This window comes from Leopardus geoffroyi, chromosome C3 (genome assembly GCF_018350155.1).
Source record: "Leopardus geoffroyi isolate Oge1 chromosome C3, O.geoffroyi_Oge1_pat1.0, whole genome shotgun sequence".
Classification (NCBI taxonomy): domain Eukaryota; kingdom Metazoa; phylum Chordata; class Mammalia; order Carnivora; family Felidae; genus Leopardus; species Leopardus geoffroyi.
Genome location: NC_059338.1, coordinates 69,403,519 through 69,413,680, shown reverse-complemented (window position 1 = coordinate 69,413,680; position 10,162 = coordinate 69,403,519). Strand labels below are relative to the sequence as shown.

Sequence of the window (10,162 nt, the reverse complement as noted above, 5' to 3'; positions counted from 1 at the left end):
CAAGTATTATTACACTGGATGTTGTCCCACAGGTCCCTTAACCTAGCCTCATTTTTAAAATTCTTTTCTCTTTTTGTTTTTCAGCTTGGATGATTTCTACTACCCTGTCTTGCAAATTGTTGATCTGTTCTTCTGCATCTTCTTATCTGCTGTTGATTCCCTCTAGTGTATTTGTCATTTCTGTTATTGTATCCTTCAGCTCTGATTGGTTCTTTTTCATATTTTCTATCTCTTTGTTGATGTTATCACTGGATCCATTCATTCTTCTCCCAAGTTCACTGAGCATCTTTATGACCGTTACCTTGAACTCTTTATGAGGTACATTACTTATCTCTGTTTCACTTAGTTTTTTTTTTCTTAGGTTTTGTCATGTTCTTTCATTTGGAATGTACTCCTCTGTGTCCTCAGTTTGTCTGACTTTCTATGTTTGTTCCTAAAATGGTTCCTTTCAACTTTTTCTCTCTTTCGAGTGGGCGTTGCTTTTGAACAATGTACGTTAGTTATGAAGTCAAGGAAGAAGAGAATGTTTCTGTAAGTGCTGTCTAGTCATTTTTCTCGGTGGAGCTGTGACAGGTGACACTGGGTAGGCGGCAAGTAACCCTGCTCTTCTCGTTCTAAATTCAGAACACAGAGGAGACAGGGAGATGGAGAGAAACTTAGTAGCTTTATTACTAATACACACTAACAAATTGGAGGATATGATTTAGGTTATGTTAGCCACTTTGGGCTTCCTCCTAAATTGGGCACTTCCCCACACAGTTGTATATTGAGGAAACAAATGCTTGACCCCCACCCCGGGGGCCGGGTGCTTACCACAGAGCTGAGAGCAGACCCAAATTCATGTTACTGTGGGCAGGCACATCTTTTCAAAGAGGAGATTCAGAAACACGTAAGCACTGCTTAGCTCCTTCTCCCAAATTCACCCATTAGGTAAGTCTCTCTTCCCGTCGGGAGGGAGAGAGAGATAAGTCCACATGTGAGAAGTGAAGGTTCACCTATAATTTCCAACTGGATTTAAATTATAAATAAAGTGAATTCTGTCTTTTGTACATACCAACTAATGATGAGAGGTTATACAGAAGCATGCTAGATGGGAAAGAGAAATCTGTGTTGGGTTTTAAATTTTGCTATAAATAACCACACCATGGTTCGCTCATTTGTTGATTGATTTTGATAAACCAAATTTTCTTTGGAAGGAATAAATAATGCTTTCAGGAAGAATTTCCTCAGTTTCAGCTTGCTTGCTTTACCTAAAGATTTTCTCTTCCAAGTTCTCTGTCCTGTGGTTTAAAAAAGTTGCACTTAAAAATCGACTGCTACTAAAAGGAGTTAACATAATTTCTGTTCCTTTATTTTTATTCATGACTTTAAAATTTGTAATTTAGTTAGAGAGCTACTATTGTGGGCCTCATACCTAAAACATTATTGAGCCACATGACAAAGTTTTATGTATTCATTTTCTCTGAGTTATACTTAAAATACACATATGTTTCCTGACTATGAGGAAGTAACTGGCATAGAACTCTAGGCTTGGTAAGACCACAAGTGTATTCCTGGTCTGCATCTAGTTGGTTTCATGACCTCAGGCAAAGTACACTCTCTCTGAGCTAAACAGTGAGTTTTGAGACACCTCGTGTGGGCAGGAGAGATTGGGATGTCGCCATTTCTCTCCCCATGACCAACATCGTGGGGCTTCAGGGAACGGACAGTGAGCCTCAGTGGAGGCAGGCCCATTACACCAAACCCTGCCTCTCTGTGCCTGGTAACTGCTTCTCTACGGGAGTGAGACTGACACTGATGGGACCAGACAGCCCCTCGTCTAGACCAGCACAGCCACCAGTCCCAGGCACCAATAGACAACTCTCCTCCGGTTTTCTATCGGAGTTTGTGTGTTTGTTTGTTTGTTTGTTTGTTTGTTTTCATTTGAGTTATTATTCTTTTGTCTTTTCTTTTCTTTTCTTTTTTAATGTTTATTTCTTTATTTTGAGAGAGAGAGAGTGAGTGATCAAGCACGAGAGGTGCAGAGAGAGGGAGAGAGAGAGAGAGAGAGAATCCGAGCAGGATCAATGCTCTCACTGCAGAGCCTGATGGGGGTTTCGAACCCACCAACAGCGACAACATGACCTGAGCCAAATTCAAGAGTCGGATGCTTCATCAAATGAGCCGCCCAGGCGCCCATCTTTTCTTTCCTTTTCTGTCCCTTTCTCCTCTTTTTCCCTTTTTTGTCTTTCTACTCTCCTCTTTCCTCTTCTCCCGTTGGAATCAGCCTAGTAGTCTCGAGTTGATTTTCAGTCAAAGCTAATTATATATATAATTTTTTCTCTTTGTTCCTCTGTTCTGATTGTTTGTTTGATCAGGCATTTTCTCTATACTTTTCCAGATCTCCTTCTTCCTTTTCCTCCTTCTCTTTCTGGATTAAGCCCTATAGCTCCTTTGAGTCACTGCCTGGTCTTTTTTTCCACTCCTGTCATTTCTCTCTTTGTTTGGGCTAAGGATTCTTCACCACCCTCTTCTCCTCTTTTCCAGGATTACTTCAACAAACAAATCAAAGCACACCTGGTGGAAGGCCCAAGCCACCACTCCAAGTAGCGAGAAAAGCAGCCAAAGATGCACCAAAAGAGTGCACACAACACACTCCAAAAACATTTGTTCAACTGCCAGGCCCTGGACCGTGTAGGACCCCTTTTTAATATAGTAGTACTCGCAGGTGTGGGACACAGACCAAGCTATTAAAATACATAAAGGGCAGGAATCAGGCCAAAATGACGAAATCGAAGAATTCTCCTCAAAAAAAATTCCAGGACGAAGGACAGCCAGAGAAGTGCTCAAAAGAGACAGAAACAATATATCTGAGCACGTTTTTGGAAGAACACTCATAAGACACATAGCTGGGCTTGAAATCAAGCATAGAAGACAGCAGACAATCTACTGCTCCAGAGATCAAGGACCTAAGGAATCATCACGATGAATGCTGAAAATAAAATGTAAAGGAGATACAAAATAAATTGGATGCAGTGACAGCAAGGATGGGAGAAGCAGCAGACAGAGTCGGTGAAACAGAAGATAAAATTATGGATAAAGATGAAGCAGAGAAAGGAAAGAAAGGAAATTACTAGACCACGAGGCAGGTACTAGAGATCTAATTGATTCGGTGAGATGAAATATTAGCCACATAATAGGAGTCCCAGAAGAAGAAGAGTGAGAGAAAGGGCAGAAGGTTTATTTGAACAACTTATAGCTGAGAACTTCCCCCATCTGGGGAAGGAAACAGGCATCCAAGTCCTGGCGGCACAGAGAATTCCCTTCCAAATCAACAAAACCAGGTCAGCACCACAACATGTCATAGGGAAACCGGAAAAATACAAAGATAAAGAGAGAATTCTGAAACCAGCTAGGGACAAACGGGTCTTAATCTACAAGGAAAGACACATAAGGGTAGCAGCAGACCTATCCAAAGAAACTTGTCAGGGCAGAAGGGAGAGGTAGGAAACTGTCAATGTTATGAATGGGAACATATGCAGCGAAGAATCCTTTCCCCAGCAAGGCTGTCATATGAATAGAAAGAGAGAGAAAGGCTTTCCCAGACAAACAAAACCTAATGGAGTTCATGACCACTAAACCAGCCCTGCAGGAGATCCTAAGGGGCGACTCTGTGAGTGGAAAGCAGCAGAGACTACAAAGGGCCAGAGGCCTCACCAAAAGCATGAAACCTTCAGATAACACAATGACACTAAATCCATATCTTTAACTAATCACTCTGAATGTCAATGGACTCAATGCCCCAATCAAAAGACACAGGGAATCAGAATGGATAAAACACAAAGCAAAACCAAAGAACAAGATCCATCTATATGCTGTCAACAAGACACTGATTTTAGGCCCCAGGACACCTCCAGATTCAAAGTGAAGGTATGGGGAACCACCTATCATGCTACTAGAAGTCAAAAGAAAGCTGGAGTCGCCATACTTCCACCAGACAGACTAGATTTTAAACCAAACACTGTAGTAACAGATTCAGAAGGGCGTTTTATCACAATTAAGGGGTCTATCCATCAAGAGGAGCTAACAATTACAAATGTTTATGCCCCCAAAGTGAAACGCCCACATATATGAATCGATGAATCACAAACATGAATAAATGTACACATACAAATACCATGATTGTAGACGACTTTAAGACTCCACGCGTGGCAACAGGCAGATCGTCAAGGCAGAAAATCAGTAAGGAAACACAGATCCAATGTGTCATTGGACTAGATGTATTCAGATATACATAGATATATATTCGCCTTCATATATACATTTATATACCTGGATATCAACACCGATATATTGAGATCTTTTCATCCAACAGCAGTAGAACGCACATTCTTCTTAAGTGCACATAGAACATTCTCCAACGACTCCAAGTGACATCCTGGGTCACAAAACAGCCCTCCACAAATATAAAAGGACTGAGATCATACCTTGCATATTGTCAGATCACAACAACGAGCACTTGCTCATTCTTTCTCTCTCTCCCTCCCTTTCCAAGAGAAATGCAAACATTTCAAAAACATTTAGCTCAGCCCCTTCCAAGAAAGAGAAAAACAAGAATGATAAACCTTGTGGGGCAATGAGTCCTGGATGGAAACCACACACAGACAGTAGAATTCCATAACCAATATGTTGACAATGGAGTTGACAGAAAGTGATGTACTAAAAGAACAGACACTAAAGAAATAGTTTCTGCAAGGACAAATTAGGGTAGGGGTAAACCATTAAAAAAGAGCCTGGTGCGGGGAACACGTATGTGGCACAGTCAGTTCAGCATCCACCTACAACTCATGAGTCATGATCTCACGGGTTGTGGGTTTCAGCCCCACATCGAGCTCTTAGTTGACAGCTCGGAGCCTGGAGCCTGATTTGGATTCTGTGTCTCCCTCTGTTCTGCCTCTACCCCACTTGCACTCTGTCTGTCTCTCCAAAATAAATAAACTTTAAAAAAAAATACCTTAAAAAGCATGGGGGGAGAAGAAAAAAAAAAGGAAAAAAAATAAGACATGACCAATCAATCAAGCATGAGCTCAAGACAAGGAAGAAAAGGAAAAATGTGAGCAAAATAAGGTAAGTGGAAACAACACACATTTTTCAACAGGTACATAAGTAGGATTGGGAATATACTATGAACAATAGTCTCTTTTAAACCTTTTAAACGTACATATATAATCTATATGTAAAACAGAGGTTTTGATTCACGGTATATCCCTAATAATACTGACTTTTATCACTCTAAGTTATCTGGTTATAAATACTGTCATAAAGAATTTAAGTTTTTTCACTATAAAATAAATTGTTCAATTACTGGCATCTATCGCTTCCTAAAAGCTATAAATTCTTACTAGACTAACAAAAGAACAGAAAAAGAAAGGTTCCTAACACAACAACTTTCACTATGGAGAAAGAATTGGGAATGAGAATTCTAGGAAGAAATGGGAACCTTCAAAGGATGCATATAATGGGACACAGATGGGGTTGAAAAAACAAAGGCTGAGGAGTTTTTCTCTGCAATTCTAAGCTCACAATGGGAGGATACTAAAAATATACGGCAACCTTCTTACATATGTAACTCCTGATTTCCTCAATATAATTCATTTGCGTTTATACGTATTAAACACTAAACGGAATATAAACTGAAGCCTTACTTTTTAAATTCACATATTTAATTGTGATAATCATGCATATTTCATTACTTTTCAAATTCCATTCTATGGAATTCCATTTCCCTACTCATTTATTCACATTCAAAAAATATGACATTGCTTCTTCCAAGCAAGACTTTATTCCAGGAGCTCCAGGAGTCAAACAAGTATGTTTCCTAACCTCCAGTAGCTTATAATGATTTAGGGGCTTTGAAATGAATATTTAAATAAATATCGGATGTCTGAAACTTTAAATTTTAGAATCTGACACAAGGACTAGGAGGGGATATTTTTAAAAGCTAGAATATGAAAGATTTCTGAAATGAGAAATTTGACAACTTGGCTATGAAGAGCCTCTGCTCATAGAGCTACTCTTTTCAACAAAATACGTATTCTTCAGGGAGATGCACAATCTTAACTTACTCTTCATGGAGTTATTTAAAAATACAGGGGAACACCTTTGTAAGGTAAATGTTGAGAAATAATGCAAACATCTAAATTTCTACATTTTCTAATATTATTTTAGTCTAAATGTAGAACAAAAGATAGAGACCAAGGAAAATCCTGTATCTCACCAAAATAAAAACTGCCCGGGGCGGGGGGCAGCCTACAATAGATAATTGGATCCAATAAAATTTCATTTAGGCATGAGTATTATCAGTCATGTTAGTATCACAGTAAGGATCCTTATCCTTAACCAAATGTCATATTTCCTCCATTATGGGAAAGCTTTTCCCAATATAATTTGACGGTCATTATATATTTTCCAGCCCATTCTTTTATCAGCCTCCACCTGTAGGGTTTACCAAAGTAAAACAAAACAAAACAAAACAGAAAATTCAACGTGACCTGTATCTGTTAAATGGTTTGTTCTGGCTAACTTTCCATTACACACATAAAATGATGATACACAGTCTACTGTTAAATTTTAAAAGTAATGGAGAAAACTAAATTCTGAGCAGGAAAGTGAGTTTCACAGGAGGGTACTTTACCTTGGTACCAAAATCTAAGTCTTGGCTAGCTGATGTAGGCCATGAATCATCAGGACCAGGTTTGTCAGAAAGCCTTTAGAGCAAAAATATACAACAAAAACATGTTAATTTATTTAAAAACAAAATTTCAAAAATTAAGGGAAAGGTCAGCTATCTGTTTATTCAATGAAGTTTCTTGGTATAATTAAAAGTTGGCCTCTGGTTTTTTCATTTTTTATTTTAATTCCAGTAATAGTAACATCCAGTGTGTTATTTAAGTTGTACAATATAGTGATTCACCAACTCCATACTCACCCCGTGCTCATCATGACAAGGGCACTCCTTCATCCCCATCACCTCTTTCACCCCTCCCACCATTCACCTCCTCTCTGGGAACCATCTGTTTGTTCTCTGCAGTTAAGAGCCTATTTCCTGGTTTGTCTCTGCTTTTTTTCTCCCTTTGCTCATTCGTTGTTTCTTAAGTGCTACATGAGTAAAATCATATGGTATTTGTCTTTCCCTGACTTTTCTTAACCTACTACTCTCAGGCTCCATCCAGATCATTGCAAATGGCAAGGTTTCAAATTTTTTATGGTTCAGTAATATTCCAGTGTGTGTGTGTGCGTGTGTGTGTGTGTGTGTGTGGATATACATATACACACACAAACATAAATATAGGACTTCTTCTTCGTTCACTCATTTGTCAATGGACGCTTGCGCTGGCTATTGGAAATAATGCTGCAATAAACACAGGGGTGCGTGTGTCCCATGGAATTCGTGTTTTTGTATTCTCTTGGGTAGTATCCAGTAGTGCAATTACTGGATCATAGGAGAGTTCTGTTTTTAATTTTTTGAGGAACCTCCATACTGTTTTCCACAGGGGCCGCACCCATTTGCATTTCCACCAACAGTGCAAGAGGGTTCCTTTGTCTCCACATCCTCGCAGACACTTGCTTCTTGTGTCCTGGAGTTTAGCCATTCTGACAGGTGTGATGTGGTATCTCGTTGTAGTTTTGGGGAGCATCTTTTCATGTGTCTGTTGACCATCTGTATGTTGTCTTTGGAAAAGTGTCTGGTCATGTCTTTTGCTAATTTGTAAACTGGGCTTTTTTGGGGGGGGGATGTTGACTTGTATCAATGTTTTATACATTGTGGATAGTAACCCTTTACTGGATTTGCAAAACATTTGCAAATATGTTCTCCCATCCCAGAGGTTGCCTTTTAGTTTTACGGTTTCCTTCACTATACAAAATCTTTGTAGTTTGATGTAGTCCCCATAGTTTATTCTTGCTTTATTTCCCTTGGCTCAGGAGACATAACGAGTAAAATGTTGCTATAGCCAAATTGAGAGAAATGATGGCCTGTGGTCTCTTCCAGGATATTTTATGGTTTCAGGTCTCATACTTAGGTCTTTAATTCATTTTGAGTTTATTTGTGTGTATGGTAAAGAAATTGGTCCAGGTTCATTCTTTGGCATGTGGCTTGTCCAGTCTTCCCAACACCATTTGGTGAGGAGACTGCCTTTTCCCCACTGGATAGTCTTTCCTGTTTGTGGAAGATGAACTGACCATACAGTTATGGATTTATTTCTGGGTTTTTGGTTCTATTCCAAGAGCTATGTGATTATTTTTTACGCCAGTACCCACCATACTGTTTGGATTACTACAGCTTTGGAATAAAACTTGAAATCTGAGATTGCGATACCTCTAGTTTTCCTCTTTCTCAATATTACTTTGGCCATTCAAGGTCTTTGTGGTTGTATACAACGTTTAGGATTGATTGTCTAGCTCTGTGACAAATGCTGTTGGTATGTTGACAGGGATTGCGTTACATCTGTAGATTGCTTTGGGTAGTGTAGACACTTTCAAAATGAGTATTCTTCCCATCTATGAGCATCGGATGTCTTTCTCTTTCCGTCACCTTCAATTTCTTTCATGAGTGAATGAATGAAAAACATCTGCAGCCAAAGAGTCTATCCCGAACACTATCATTCAGATGGAAGGAGAGATGAAGAGGTTCCCAAATAAATACCAAGTGAGCTCAAAACCAACAAACCACCCCTGCAAGAAATGTTAAAGGGACTCTTTAAGTGGAAAAGAAACACCTAAAGTGACAGCATTAAAGTGAGAAACGCAAAAGCAATAAAAATGAGTGTATCTGTAAAACATCAGCCAAAGTATTCACTATATCACTATATCACTCAAATCAAAGGCACTGGGTGACAGATAGGGGCACCTGGATGGCTCAATCGCTTGAGATTTCCACTCTTGATTTCAGCTTAGGATATGATGCCAGGATCACAGTATTGAGCCCTGGTTGGGCTCTACACTGAGCATGGAACTTGCCTAACATACATCTTCATTATCATTCTCTCTCTTTCTCTCTCTCTATCTTCCCCCATTCCCCCCACCCCACCCTCCCGTGCCTGTGCTCTCTCTCCTCATAATAAAAGGCACTGGGTGATAGGATGAATAAAATATATGACCCATCTATCTTCTACCTAAAAGAGACTAATTATAGAACTAAAGTATCAAAAGAAAACTGCAGTCGCCATACCTATATCAGACAAATAGATTTCAAAATAAAACTGTAACAAGAGACAAAGAAGGACATTATAATAATAAAAGGTATAATACAACAAAAAGACCAAATGTAAACAAATATGCGCTTAACCTGAGAGCATCGAACACAAAACAGTAAAAACCTAAAGTAAAGAATTGATACTCATACAAACATAGTAGGGCACTTTAACACCCCAATGACATCAATGGCGATATCATTCCACAGAAAATATACATTTGTATATTTTCTAACAACAGCATGCACATGGGTTCAAGAATTGGTGAAGAAATACTCGACATGGAATGTGGGATATCACCATGTCATTTCCAAAGAACGACTGCAGCTCCACGAGAGGATTTCTGAAGCCTGCCCAAAGGGTGGCACATACATTTGTCTAGACTTGGAAGCCAGAGAATAATCCTGACTGACACCCACCCTTGTGTACTCCACTCAGCCATTTGGGGAGACAACTGATCTGCTGTGGGGTAACTGCCTGGAGCCTCCTGGGACCTAACCCTAAACCTAACGGTAACCCTAACCAGAACCCTCACCCTACATGTAACCCTATATATCACACTAACTTTACAACAGATCCACATCCGAGCATGTGCCCTCACTTCAGCCTTCCATGCAATTCAGAACACTGATGTCGCTTTGACCCTGGCGATGTCCCTGGACCGAACCATAAACCTAGCTAAGGCCCTCTCCTCATGGGGACCCAATTCCAACGTCTGACAACACGCACACGGGTTCAAAAATCAGTGCAGAAATACTCGGCATGGAAGATGGAACATTACCATGTCATTTCCAACACTTGACTGCAGCTACAAGAGAGGATTTCTGAAGCCTACCCAAAGAGCGTCCCAAAGAGCCTTGGAACCCATGGACTAAATCTGACTGTCACCCTACCTTGTGCATTTCACTCAGCCCTTTGTGGAGAAAACTGCA

General features: G+C 39.8%; 1 protein-coding gene and 1 long non-coding RNA gene across 5 annotated transcripts in view; one reads left to right on the top strand and one right to left on the bottom strand.

Annotated features, from left to right (window-relative positions):
• Positions 1 to 10,162, top strand: part of LOC123585331 (ankyrin repeat domain-containing protein 26-like) — a 184,263-nt gene that overhangs the window by 146,304 nt on the left and 27,797 nt on the right. The gene's annotated exons all lie outside the window — the stretch shown is intronic.
• On the bottom strand, positions 69 to 929 carry LOC123585344. The gene is made up of 2 exons (XR_006706105.1): positions 814 to 929; positions 69 to 614 (listed from the first exon to the last, which is right to left on the bottom strand). It is a non-coding gene; the product is annotated as an uncharacterized LOC123585344 (long non-coding RNA).